The 14,742-nt window shown below is 37.5% G+C and overlaps 1 non-coding gene across 1 annotated transcript; it reads left to right on the forward strand.

Annotated features, from left to right (window-relative positions):
* The first annotated feature begins 2,265 nt into the window (after window positions 1-2,265).
* On the forward strand, window positions 2,266-2,372 carry LOC130842951 (U6 spliceosomal RNA). The gene has a single exon (XR_009050651.1). It is a non-coding gene; the product is annotated as a U6 spliceosomal RNA (small nuclear RNA).
* The last annotated feature ends 12,370 nt before the right edge of the window (window positions 2,373-14,742 follow it).

Raw genomic sequence — 14,742 nt, forward strand, 5'->3', positions numbered from 1 at the left:
TCCTGCTGCTACTCCAAAATCCCAGTTTTAAAACCCAATCAAAAGATGCCAACATATTCCAAAGTGAGAGAATGCCTTGGATTCTGTACTCCTCCTGTCTTCTTCATCTTTAAGAAATTTTAAGTCTTTTCTTTCCCAAGCTGCCAGTTACACTGAATTGTTCTGAAATGTGAATGATTTTTTTTTTTTGCGTAAATATGAGCTTCCATCGACTGGAGCAACAATAAGCACTTCACACTTGTCATTTACTAAAACCTGCCTTTTGAGCCCTGTCAGTCATGTGCCTCTACATGTGTGTTTCTTGGTTGAAGCAGCAATGTTTTATGGCAGCTTCTGTTTAGGAATGCATGTCGCTACTTGGCATTTATGTAGTTCAGCTGTTAGAAAGTCAGGGTAAAAGGAAAGAAAATACACAGGAGCGAAGGTTTCAGGAGCAAAGAGGGAAATAAGAAAGGGTTTTAGGTTATGAAACAACAATGCCAGCCAAGTGGCATCAGTGAATCACAGGCACACCCCTTGGGTTTAGGAAATACACTGTGACAGAACAGATGTAGCTCACACCCATCCTGCTAATCTGGATGGCCAAGCACTACTACAAAGGGCAAGTACTGCATGACACATTAGCAGTTACCTTTCAAGATTTTTCATCCCTTACAACACTGAGCTTGATTACAGTGTGTGCCACTGAGTTTAGATGAGCTTAAAGGAAAGACAAAGAGACTCTGGAAGAGACAGGCATATGGATGAAAAGCTGAACACTTTGGTTGCTAACCAGGGTTGACAGAACTGTGCATGATTCATAACGTGGGTTCAAATATGCCCAGAAGTTCAGATATTTATCCAACATTTATCTGCATAAAACTATGTCCCTTAGGGCTCATGTATTTTAATGGGAAAATAATAGGCATAGGCTTTCTTTGGAGTTCTCAAACACTCTTTGAGCTTCTTATTAGTCTCAAATTACTAGGAACCTTGAGTTTAGAGATTTAAGGCTCAGGGAGAAATCTTTTTTAAAATAGGTAAATAAAAAATAATGCAAATTAAATTTCACCCCTTTCCCAAATAACTCCAGGAAAGATTTTCACTCTTGTTTAACTGACATCTTCTATTTGTGCTTGCCAAGGAGAGAATGGAGATTTCTAGGGGTTCTTTGGAAGATGTAGATTATAAATAGAGAGAGGCAAGAGGCAGAGATAAAATTTAAAATGTATAGAAGTTAAAAAACATATTTGCTCCAAAAATCATTGCTTCCACTCTACAGCTCCTTCACATCTTTAACTAAATAACTTGAGTCTTGCAAGTGATGCATTTTTAGATTTGTTGTGAAGTCCATACCATAAAATATCCATGTCTCATTAATGTTTTAATATTGATATATATTTTCATATTATCTTAGGTCTAAACTTAATCTCCTTAAAAGAACCAAATGCAAATGATTGTGAATAACCAAATGACGTTAGACTTCAGGACATGAGCACAATATAATATTTATAGCAGATTCTCACCATCTCCAACTTCTTTGGGCATATACACGTATTTTAGTTTTACTTATGCTTATCCATCTTTAGTTAAAAAAAAAGAAAAACACCTCAATCTAATAACTGAAATGGTATATCCATTATGGCTAAAATTACCCACACAGTGTATGTGTACTGATAGTGCCCAACAATAAGAATGCTTTTTATGTGTACACAATGAACAATGTTCTTACACTTAACGTCTCTTCACATATAATGGAAAAATTGTCAGCCAAGGGTATTTACAGCAATTTCACATACTTACAGTTTCCTCCTTTTTAGTCATTTGCCAAACCAAGGAGTAAATTAAATTGCCTTGCATTTCTCTTCCATACTTAAAGACTGCACTTCAACAATTCTTTGAGCCTTAGAGCTTCATTGTTTTAACATAGTTAAAACAATAAAGCGGTTAACTAAGGCACAGAATTAGTCAACTCCTTGTTCCAAAAGCTCAGCAACAAAAGTATTCCTAAGGTAACAAAATCCAGAATGACTAAAGAAAGCTATCAATTAATGCCTCAGTGCTTCAAAAACAGTTATGAGTTGGACATGAGACTAGGACAGGATCTCAAGCATCATGTTGTGCTGTGCATGGCACAAAACTGGGGACTGCTGACTTCTCCAAGGGACTGACAGTATATTTCTAATCCACTATTAGAAATAACATCTCAAAAGGTTTACTAAATTAATCCTGTAAAAAGTTTACAAACTAATACATAGTCATACCTTACTTCTGAAATCTGTGTAAGGGCTCACTTTGGCAACACACATACTGCAAAGGGGACAACATAGAAAAGATTAGCGTGGCCTCTGCACACAGAGGACATTTAAACTTATGAAATGATCTGTATTTTCCAGTGATTACCAGGGACCAGTGGATGTAAGGGGAGGGTGGCAATAATGACCACAATGGCACTTCTGAGTGGTAATAAAAAATGTTTTACATCATGATTGCAGTAGTGGTAATACGACAGTGTACATTTGTCAGAACTCATCAAATTGCAGTTTTGAAATTGGTAAATTTTATTGCATGTAAGTTACATGTCAATAAAGCTAACAAAAAAGTTTTCTTATATTAAAAAAAATCTTTGTAAGAATTTTAATTCTGCCATCCCATGCACTAATTGGAGTGATAAAATTTCATGCAAAGCACAAGGACTTTCCCCCTCTATTCATCTTGGTTCAGACACAGCAGAACTAGCTGGCCTTATAACAATTCATCAGTGAGATAAAAATTTACCATATTTAGATACTGCAATAAATAATTATTTCAATGGAATATGTAATAGTTGCACATCACTAAACTAAGGCAAATATTGAAGAAACATGGAAAGTGAAATGATTAATAATCAATAATTTGCTGCTTCTCAGAAAACAAAATACTTTGAGGAGAATGTCTTTCTACAAGATAAAAATTATTATTCAACTTCTGATCACAAAAATCTATTTTCTTTCTCCAACTATTAGGTTAAAATTTTAAAATATACGTATATGCACACGTTATGCACAGAAAACAGGTATGTGTTTGTCTCCAGTATATGCACTGAGAACAATGGAAGTTTGACAAAAATCGATAGCATGGAAAAGAGTTAGTTATTGTCTTTTCTCCCTCGAGACTTTTTTTTTGGCATGTCAGTCTGACGAGGTGGGGAAAATGAAGCCTGAACAGAAAACAAAATTGAAGCTAAAAACAATAAAGAAGATTGATTAACCCCACGTTATCAAGTAAGTGTCAATAGCAAGAAGCTACTAGGCTTCTGCACTGTTTTCCTCTAAACTTTTAGCCTTACATCCATCAGACCTCAAGATAACTATCCATCATGGAGTCAAAGTGGCGAACAACTGTGTGGTCCTCTGATAAGGGACAGTGTCACAATTTGTCTCCTTCTCTTCCCACAGATCGCCTCCAACAGGGTAAGGCCAGGCCACAACAGCTGCAAATAGCCCAAAGAAATTCTTTAGCATAAAAAAAAAGTCTCAGAAAATATGTAGAACAAGAATCTAAGCAACTTTCAAAAAAATCTAAACTCAATGATTATTTACTTGTATGTCTTATGCCAATTGTATGTTTTCATCTAACACTAGTATTGATAGACCAATTTCTAAGTATAATTAAACGGCAAAATTATGATACATTTTAAAACATGATGATGTTAACAATCCCGAGAGCTACAATGCAGCATCTATATAACTAAGTAATATTTAAAACATGTGGCTGAACTATATTGAAATTTATCCAATATCTGAAAGAATTTAGATGTACAAAGGAACATTATCTATGCCATTCAAAAATGAAGAGGTAGCCCCAACCTCCCTGCAAAAAAATCAGCCTAACTAATGAAGAATGCTTACTAGCATAAGAAAATGACCATGTCATAATATTAGGGAAAAGAAAACAAAATTCAAAGGTATGAGTTATGACTATAATTATGTTAATAAATATTCACAGAAAAAATGGTTGAAAGTTTACAAAGTATATCAATTGGCATGTTAGAGCAGTGAGAATATGGACAATAACTTTTTCTGCTCTGTCTTATGAATTTTTCTAAAAATTGTTTTATTATTTCTTGACATGTTTTTTTCTCTACATGTGTGAAAGCTTAGCAAGCTTACATAAGATTTCCTAACATTTTATGTCAGCAAATATTAGCTTTAAAAGAGTTCTGTATCGTCACCAGCAGGGAAGATGTCATCTCAAGCCAATCTGCAACTATATCCTATTGTGGGTGGCAGGTGCCAGCCTCCTAAGCAGGAAGCAGCTCAAAGGTAGTGAGCAGAAATGTAATCCTGGGTAAGTGTTCTGAGGCCTTGTCTTTGTACTCAAGACCTTCCAGTGGAATGGTATAAGGTGGAGATGGGGAGAGAGAATCTAAAATTCATGAAATCAGTTCAGAACCTCACAGAACACCCTAATGTCACCAAAGGAGTTATTTGCTCCCCCTATACACACATTTCTCCCCTTAGGCTATAGTCTGAGACTTCTTTTGCCTTCAGATATGCTCTTGCGGTGCATTTTTTACTTACTTTACATGTATAAAAATATTTAAGGGGGAAACACTGTTTCCCCAGCTCCCAGCCCTTTTCTAAGAAGCCAGGTCTTTAGCCATGTGTGTGTCCCAATGTTCTCCAACCGTGGTGATGTGTGAGGTACAATCCTGAAGGCATTTTAGCATACTGGGCTTTTACCAAAATATACACACCTATCAGAGAATTATAATTATCTGACATCATTTTCAGTTAACATTAATTTAGGAGTGGACAAGGATATGGGCAAAATAAGACCTGTGAGAATGGGACAGCAGATAGAAACAGGAACCACCAAAAGGGAGGAGAAGTTTATAGAAAAGAAAGGAATGAACCCCACAAATAAAATTTTACTTCATTCACCATTTGATCCTTGGTCAATCCCGCTGATCCTGGTTGAGTAAGAATGTGAGTTTAAGAATCTGACCAACTTGGATTCAAATCCCATTTCTACCACTTACTAATCATGAAGTCATAAACAAGTTACCTAACCTGTCTCAGTAGTGTGTTTCCTTTACTGTCCAATAGGGAAAGTAATACATACTTCACGAAAACGTTTTAAGTAATAAATGAGGTAATTGTGTACTTAACCATGATCGAATAAGAACTTCACAAACGTTCATAACTATGCACTTTATTTTCCCTTTTAGTTTCTTCTGTAAATTAGGGATACAATGTGCTCCCTAAATCCATATTTGCAATGAGTTTTGAAGCTTCATTAAAAATATTTGGTTACAAATAAACAAATGGGACCTAATCAAACTTAAAAGCTTTTACACAGCAAAAGAAACGATAAACAAAATGAAAAGACAACCTACAGAACAGGATAAAATATTTGCAAATGATGCAACTGACAAGGGGTTTATTCCCAAAATATACAAACAGCTCATACAACTCAAAATCAGAGAAACAAACAACCCACTCAAAAAATAGGCAGAAGACCTAAATAGACATTTCTCCAAAGAAGACATACAGATGTCTAAGAGGCACATGAAAAGATGTTCTACTTTGCTAATTATTAGAGAAATGGAAATCAAAACCACAATAAGGTATCTACCATATGATCCAGCAATTCCACCCCTGGGCATATATTTGAAAAAGATGAACACTCTAATTTGAAAAAATGCATGCACCCCAATATTCATAGCAGCACTGTTTGCAACAGCTAATACAGGAAAACAACGCAAGTGTCCATCAACAGACAACTGGTTTAAGATTACGTGGTATATATATACAATGGAATATTACTCAGCCATAAAAAAGAATGAATAATGCCATTTGCAGCAACATGGATGGACCCAGAGAATATCATACTGAGTGAAGTAGGTCAGACAAATATCATATGATATCACTTATATGTGGAATCTAAAAAATAATACAAATTAACCTATATACAAAACAGAAACAAACTAACAGATATAGAAAACAAACTCTTGGGGAGGAGGAGCCAAGATGGTGGAATAGGAGGATGTGGAATTTGTCACTCCTCACAAGTACATCAAGAATACATCTACAAATGGAACAATTCTCATAGAGCACCTGCTGAACATTAGTGGAAGACTTCAGACACCTAAAAGCACAAGAAAAATCCCCTCACAACCAGGCAGGACAAAAGAAAGAAGAAAGAAAGGAAAGAGGAATCAAAAAAGAGACCAGCAACCCTGGCAGGAAGCTGAAGATGAGGGGAGGTCCCTGCACTCAGAAGAACTCCTTCAGAAATCAGATGGGACAAAAAAGGACCTTCAGGAGATCAAAGTCTGTGGAAGGCAGGACAAAATAAGAACTACACACATGGTCTACACCGCAGCTCTCTGCCTTCCAGCCTGAGTTGTGAGTCGCCTGTTGCAAAGGGGTACTGGGTGCTGGAAAGTGGGGTTTGGAGTGCAGACCAGGGAGGGGACAGCTGTTGGATGTGAAAAGACAGCGTGAAGGGACAGGAGTAAGGAGCTCCACAAGCAGGAAAGTCTGCAAAAAAGCCTAGGACACCATAGAAGAAAGGTGTCACTTTGGAGTGATGCTCAAAGGGTGGAGCCGCCATTACAACCCCTTTCCCCACCCACCAGCTTCTCTGGCCTCTAAGAGCACTGGGAGGGGCTCCCATCGGAGTGGACTCTGGGGGCCTGAGTGCTGCCCATCTCAAAGCCTCCTTAGGAATCAGCCCTGGGTGCCCCTGCCTGGGATCAAGAGTCCACCGATGCTGACAGGGGCTGAGTGCTAAAGCATGGGATTGGTAGAATGCATCCAGGGAGAGGAACACTGTTGGCTGTGCAGATACAGCCGAAGGGATGGGAGTGAGGTGACTGGTAGCATGGAATACCCCAGAGGAAGCGTGGTTGGCCTGGAAAGTGAGGCATCATTGTTGAGAGGTGCATGGGGGGGGGCAGGGCCACTGCCGCCCCACACACCAGCTCTTGCGTCTGCAGGCACTGGGAGGGACTCCCACCAAAGCAAGCATGCCACAGTCTGTTGCAACTGCCTGCTGGTCCCTGCTGCTTCAGGCAACTCGCACACACCCCAACTGTGCCCGCCATCCCCCTCCCCAGCATGAGTAAATGTGCCCTCAGCAGCTGTTGCTTTTGCTCCCTCTTGCCTAGGCAAGGGACAGAAGCCTGAGGGTGGTGTACATGCAGAAGTGGGGTCAAAACCAAAGCTGAGCCCCAGGGGCAGTGCAACTAAGGAAGAGGAATGGAAATCTTTCTCTGCAGCTGCACAAGCCACGAATTAAATCCTTGAGATCAGCTTGGTAAATCTTGCTTCTGTGGAATACCTGAATAGACAATAAGTGTTCCCACAATTGAGACCAGTCTAGCCTTCACAGCAGTGGATTTTGGGGGTAAGTACATGCAGAAATCAGGCCAGGTCAGAGTCTGAGCTGGCCCCACAGTGCCCACAGCAGGTCTAGAAACCTACCTAGAGGTACTGGCAGGCCTCCTGTGGAGGTGGGGATTAGCTCTGGTTCACTGTGGGAGCAAGGGCACTGATAAAAGAGGCCCCAGGAAAATATTCTTATTACTGTTATTCTTTTTTTGTTCATTTCATTTTGTTCAGTTGTTGGTATTGTTGCTTTTATTATTTTTTTGTCTTTCATTTTTTATTTTTATTTTTAAAATTTTTTTATATATATTTTTATTTTTCTATTTTTACTTTACTTTTTTGTTGTTCTGTAGGTTTGTTTCATGTTTTGTTCTTTTTTTAAATTTTTTTCACTGTTTTTATATGTATATTTTGTTTTCTTTTCTTTTGTGTTGCTGTTTGCTTTCTGTTTTTATTTTTCATTTTTTGTTTCTGTTTAGTCCTTATTGACTGTTCTCATTTTTGAATTCTTTTGCTGTTCTCTTGGTTTGTTTTTTTTTTTTTCTTTTTTCTACGGGTGTGTGTTATGTTGTTGCTGCTGTTGTTTTTGCTATTCGTCTGGATTTTGTTCGTCTGTTTTTTTTTTTTTTTTCTTTTCTTTCTTTTTCCTCTGGCCACACTGTGTGGCTTGCAGGCTCTTGGTTCCCCAGCAAGGGATCGGGCCTGGACCTCCAGAGTGGGAAAACTGAGTCCAGGATGCCACACCTCCAGGGAATACCTGGGCCCAGGGAATATTAATTGGCATGCACACTCCTGGAGGTATCCATATCAACACCAAGACCCGGCCCCACACAACTGCCTAAAGGCTCCAGTGCTGGACACCTCACACCAAACAACACAGTCCCACCCATCAGCAGACAGGCTGCCTAAGTCATACTAAGCTCACAGACACCCCAAAACACAACACCTGACACAGCCCTGCGCTTTAAAGAGAAAAGACTCAGCTCCACCCATTAAAGCGCAGGCACCTGTCCCTCCCACCAGGAAGCCTATACAAGCCTCTGGACCAACCTCACTCACCAGGGGGAAGACAACAGAAGCAAGAGGAACTACAAAAATGAGGCAACAGAGAAATATGTTGCAGACTAAGGAGCAAGGTAAGATCCCACAAGACCAAATAAGTGAAGAGGAAACAGTCAATCTACCTGAAAAAGAATTCAGAGTAATGACAGTAAAGATGATCCAAGATCTTGGAAGTAGAATGGAGGGACAGATCAAGAAGATACAAAAATGCTTAACAAGGACTTAGAAGAACTAAAGAACAATCGTTGATGAACAAAACAATAACTGAAATGAAAAATACACTAGACGGAATCAATAGCAGAATAACTGAGACAGAAGAAAGGATAGGTGAGCTGGAAGATAGAATGGTGGAAATAACTGCTGAGGAGCAGAATAAAGAAAAAAGAATGAAAAGAAATGAGGAGAATCTCAGAGACCTCTCAGACCACATTAAATGCAGCAATATTCAAAGTATAGGGGTCCCAGAAGAAGAGAAAGGGAAAGGGCCTGAGAAAATATTTGAAAAGATTATATTTGAAAACTTCCCTAACATGGGAAAGAAAATAGTCACCTAAGTCCAGGAAGCCCAGAAAGTCCCATACTGGATAAACCCAAGGAGAAACACAGTGAGATATATATTAAAGTAATAAAAATAAAAAACAAAGAAACAATATTAAAAGCAGCAAGGGAAAATCAACAAAGAACCTACAAGGGAATCCCCATAAGGTTATCAGCCAATCTTTCAGCAGAAACTCTACGGGCCAAAAGGGCAGGACATATTTAAAGTGATGAAAGGGAAAAACCTACAACCAAGATTGCTCTACCTAGTGAGGATCTCATTCAGATTCAACAGAGAAATCAAAAGCTTTACAGACAAACAAAGCTAAGAGAATTCAGCACCACTAAACCAGCTTTACAATAAATGTTAAAGAAACTTCTCTAGGTGGGAAACACAAGAAAAGAAAAAGACTTATGAGAAGAAACGCAAAACAGTTAGGAAAATGGTAATAGGAACATACATATGTATAACTACCTTAAATATAAATGGATTAAATGCTCCAACCAAAAAACATGGACTAGCTGAATGGATACAAAAACAGGATCTGAATATATGCTGTCTATAAGAGACCTACTTCAGACCTAGGGACACATACAGACTGAAAGTGAGGGGATGGAAAAAGATATTCCATGCAAATGGGAATGAAAAGAAAGCTGGTGTAGCAATACTCACATCAGACAAGATAGATTTTAAAATAAAGACTATTACAAAAGACAAGAAAGGACACTATATAATGATCAAGGGATCAATCCAAGAAGATACAACAATTGTAAATATTTATGCACCCAACATAGGGCATCAATACATAAGGCAAATGTTAAGGACATCCCTGGTGGTGCAGTGGTTAAGAATCCACCTGCCAATGCAGGGGACACAGGTTCGATCACTGGTCTGGGAAGATCCCACATGCTGTGGAACAACTAAGCCCATGTGCCACAACTACTAAGCCTGCACTCTAGAGTCTGTGAGCACAACTACTGAGCCTGTGTGCCACAACTACTGAAGCCTGCATGCCTAGAGCCTGTGCTCCACAACAAGAAAGCCCACATGCAGCAACAAAGACTCAATGCATCCAATAAATAAACTAATCAATTAATTTTTAAAAAAGGCAAATGCTAACAGCCATGAAAAGGGAAATCAAGAGTAACACAATAATAGTCAGGGACTTTAACACCGTACTTACACCAATGGACAGATCATCCAGACAGAAAATAAATAGGGAAATATAAGCTTTAAATGACATAACAGACCAAACAGACTTAATTAGGACATTCCACCCAAAAGTGTCAGAAGAAACTTTCTTCGCAAGTGCTCACAGAACATTCTCCAGGATAGATCACATCTTTGTTCACAAATCAAGCCTCAGTAAATTTAAGAAAACTGAAATTGTATCAAGCATCTTTTCCAAGTACAATGCTATAAGATTAGAAATCAATTACTGTAAAAAAACTGTAAAAAACACAAACACATGGAGGCTAAACAATACATTACTAAATAACCAAGATATCACTGAAGAAATCAAAGAATATCTAGAAACAAATGACAATGAAAACATGACAACTCAAAACCTATGGGATGCAGTAAAAGCAGTTCTAAGAGAGAAGTTTATAGCAATGCAATCCTACCTCAAGAAACAAGAAAAATCTCCAACAACCTAACCCTACACCTAAAGCAGCTAAAGAAAGAAAAACAAACAAAACCCAAAGTTAGCGGAAGCAAAGAAAGATCAGAGCAGAAATAGATGAAATAAAAATGAAGAAAACAATAGCAAAAATCAACAAAACTAAAAGTTGGTTCTTTCAGAAGATAAGCAAAACTGATAAACCTTTAGCCAGACTAATGAAGAAAAGAAGGGAGAGGACTCAAATCAATAAAATTTGAAATGAAAAAGGAGAAATTACAACTGACACCGTAGAAATACAAAGGATCATAAGAGACTATTATAAATAACTATATGCCAATAAAATGGACAACCTGGAAGAAATGGACAAATTCTTAGAAAAGTACAACTTTTCAAGACTGAACCAGGAATGAAAAAGAAAATATGAATAGACCAATCACAAGAAATGAAATTGAAACTATGATTAAAAACCTTCTAACAAAAAAAAATATCAAATTGTACACTTTAAATATATGCAGTTTATTGTATGTCAATTGTATCTCAATAAAAGTCCTTAAAGAAAAAAAAAAAAAACCTAACAAAAGTCCAGGACGAGATGGCTTTACAGGAGAATTCTATCAAACATTTAGAAAAGAGCTAAATGTATCCTTCTTAAACTCTTCCAAACAATTGCAGAGGGTGAAACACTCCCAAACTCATTCTACGAGGCCACCATCACCCTGATACCAAAACCAGACAAAGATATCATATAAAAAAAGAAAATTACAGGCCAATATCACTGATGAACATAGACACAAAAATTCTCAACAAAATGCTAGCAAACCAAATCCAACAACACATTAAAAGGATCATACACCATGATCAAGTGGGATTTATCACAGGGATTCAAGGATTCTTCATTATACACAAAATCAATGTGATACACCATATTAACAAACTGAATAAAAACCGTATGATCATCTCAATAGATGCAGAAAAAGCTTTTGACAAAACTCAACATGCATTGATGATAAAAAGTCTACAGAAAGTGCACATAAAGGGAACCTACCTCAGTGTAATAAAGGCACAAACCCACAGCAAATATTATTTCCAATGGTGAAAAACTGAAAGCATTTCTTCTAAGATCAGGAACAAGATAAGGGTGTCCACTCTTACCACTACTATTCAACATAGTTTTGGAAGTCCTAGCCATGGCAATCAGAGAAGAGAAAGAAAGAAAAGGAATACAAATTGGGAAAGAAGAAGTAAAACTGTCACTGTTTGCCAATGACATGATACTATATATGGAAAATCCTAAATATGCCACCAGAAAACTACTAGAGCTAATCAATGAATTTAAAGTTTCAGGATACAAAATTAATACACAGAAATCTCTTGCATTTCTATACACTACACATACTCAAAATATCCAAATCAAGTGTTGAATCATTTGCACCACCTTGATTATGTTAATCGCTTTGATGTTTGGGTTCCACATAAGTTAAGCGAAGAAAAACCTTCTTGACCATATTTCCACATGCTGTTCTCTATTGAAATGTAATGAAAAAGTTCCGTTTTTAAAACAAACTGTGACGGAGTGATAAAAAGTGGATACTCTACAACAAGGTGGAATGGAAGAGAAATGAACTACCGCCAACCACACCAAAGACCAATCATCATCTAAAGAAGGTGATGTTGTGTATATGGTGGGATTGCAAGGGAGTCCCCTATTATGAGCTCCTTCCAGAAAACCAAATGATTAATTTCAACAAGTGCTGCTCCCAATTAGACCAACTGAAAGCAGTACTCGACAAAAAGCGTCCAGAATTAGTCAACAGAAAACGCATAATCTTCCATCAGGATAACACAAGACCGACCGCATGTTTCTTTGATGACCAGGCAAAAATTGTGATAGGTTGGCTGGGAAGTTCTGATCCATCCACCATATTCATGAGACATTGCACCTTCGGATTTCCATTTATTTCAGTCTTTACAAAATTCTCTTAATGGAAAACATTTCAATTCCCTTGAAGACTGTAAAAGGCACCTGGAACAGTGTTTTGTTCAAAAATATAACAAAGTTTTGGGAAGATGGAAATATGAAGTTACCTGAAAAATGGCAGAAGATAGTGGAACAAAAGGGTGAACACATTGTTCAATAAAGTTTTTGGTGAAAATGAAAAATGTCTTTTATTTTTACTTAAAAAACTGAAGGCACTTTTTGGCCCACCCAACACAAGGGAGAAAAGACAGCCTCTTCATTAACTGGCACTGGGAAAACTGGACAGCTACATGTAAAAGAATGAAATTAGAACACTCTCTAAGACTATACACACAAAAAAAAATTCAAAATGGATTAAAGACCTAAATGTAAGGTCAGACACTATAAAACTCATAGAGCAAAACAGAAGCAGAACACTCTATGACATAAATTGCAGCAAGATCTTCTTTGACCCACCTCCTAGAGTAATAAAAATAAAGACAAAAATAAATAAATGGGACCTAATGAAACCTAAAAGCTTCTGCACAACAAAGGAAACCATAAACAAGACAAAAATACAACCCTCAGAATGGGAGAAAATATTTGTAAATGAAGCAATCAACAAAGGATTAATCTCCAAATATACACACAGCTCGTGCAGCTCAATATCAAAAAAAACAAACAAGCCAGTCAAAAAATGGGCAGAAGACCTAAATAGACATTTCTCCAAAGAAGACATACAGATGGCCAACAAACACATGAAAAGATGCTCAACATCACTAATTATGAGAGAAATGCAAATCAAAACTACAGTGAGGTATCACCTCACACTGGTCAGAATGGCCATCATCAGAAAATCTACAAAAAATAAATGCTGGAGAGAGTGTGGAGTAAAGGGAACCCTCATGCACTGTTGTACTGGTAGGAATGTAAATTGATAAAACCACTGTGGAGAACAGTATGGAGGTTCCTTTAAAATCTAACAATAGAACTACCATATGACCCAGCAACCCCACTACTGGACATATACCCAGAGAAAACCATAATCCACATGCACCCCAAGGTTCATAGCAGCACTATGTACAATAGCTTGGACATGCAAGCAACCTAAATGTCCATCAACAGAGAAATGGATAAAGATGTGGCACATATATACAATGGAATATTACTCAGCCCTAAAAAGGAATGAAATTGGGTCATTTGTAGAGACAAGGATGGACCTAGAGTGTATCATACAGAGTGAAGTAAATCAGAAAAACAAACATCATATATTAATGCATACATGTGGAACCTAGAAAAATGGTATAGATGCTCTTATTTGCAAAGCAGAAAAAGAGACACAAAGGTAGAGATCAAATGTGGATACCAAGGGGGAATGGGGTGGGGGATGGGAGGCAATAGGAGATTAGGACTGACATATATACATTACTGATACTATGTATAAAATAGACAACTAATGACAACCTACTGCATAGCACAGGGAACTCTACTTAATGCACTGTGATGACCTAAATGGGAAGGAAACCCAAAACAGAAAGGATACATGTATATGTATAGCTGATTCATTTTCCTGTACAGCAGAAACTAACACAACATTGTAAAGCAACTATACTCCAATAAAAAGTAATTAAAAAAAAGAAAGAAAACAAACTCATGATTACCAAAGGGAAAAGGGAAGGATAAATGAGGAGTATAGGATTAACAGACACAAACTACTATACATAAAATAGATAAGAAACAAGGAGTTACTGGATAGCACAGGGAACTATATTCAATATCTCACAATAACATAACAGAAAATAATCTGAAAATATATATACACATAAAACTGAGTCACTTTGCTGTACACTTGAAATTAACACAATATTGTAAGTCAACCATACTTCAATAAAAAATATTTGATTACCACCCCCTAAATCCAAATTTGCAAAGAGTTTTGAAACCTTATTAAAGATAGTTAACATCATTGTCCTCAAGATGGTCAAGACTTGGTCCCCAAAGGCCATGCTGGTTCCTGAGCATTCTATTTTCTGTCTTGAGAAGATCCAGTTCTGTTTTCTAGTTCTGAGAAAATGGCACGGACACTCCACTCATATGCTTCTTGGATGAGTAATTCCAACTGCCTGGAACATGGAACTTCTGATCTGTTACAGAATGTAATGAGCTCCCCAGATGTGAGCTCTGTGAGAGTGGAGCCACATGCAAA

The sequence above is a fragment of the Hippopotamus amphibius genome, chromosome 1 (genome assembly GCF_030028045.1).
Source record: "Hippopotamus amphibius kiboko isolate mHipAmp2 chromosome 1, mHipAmp2.hap2, whole genome shotgun sequence".
Lineage (NCBI taxonomy): Eukaryota > Metazoa > Chordata > Mammalia > Artiodactyla > Hippopotamidae > Hippopotamus > Hippopotamus amphibius.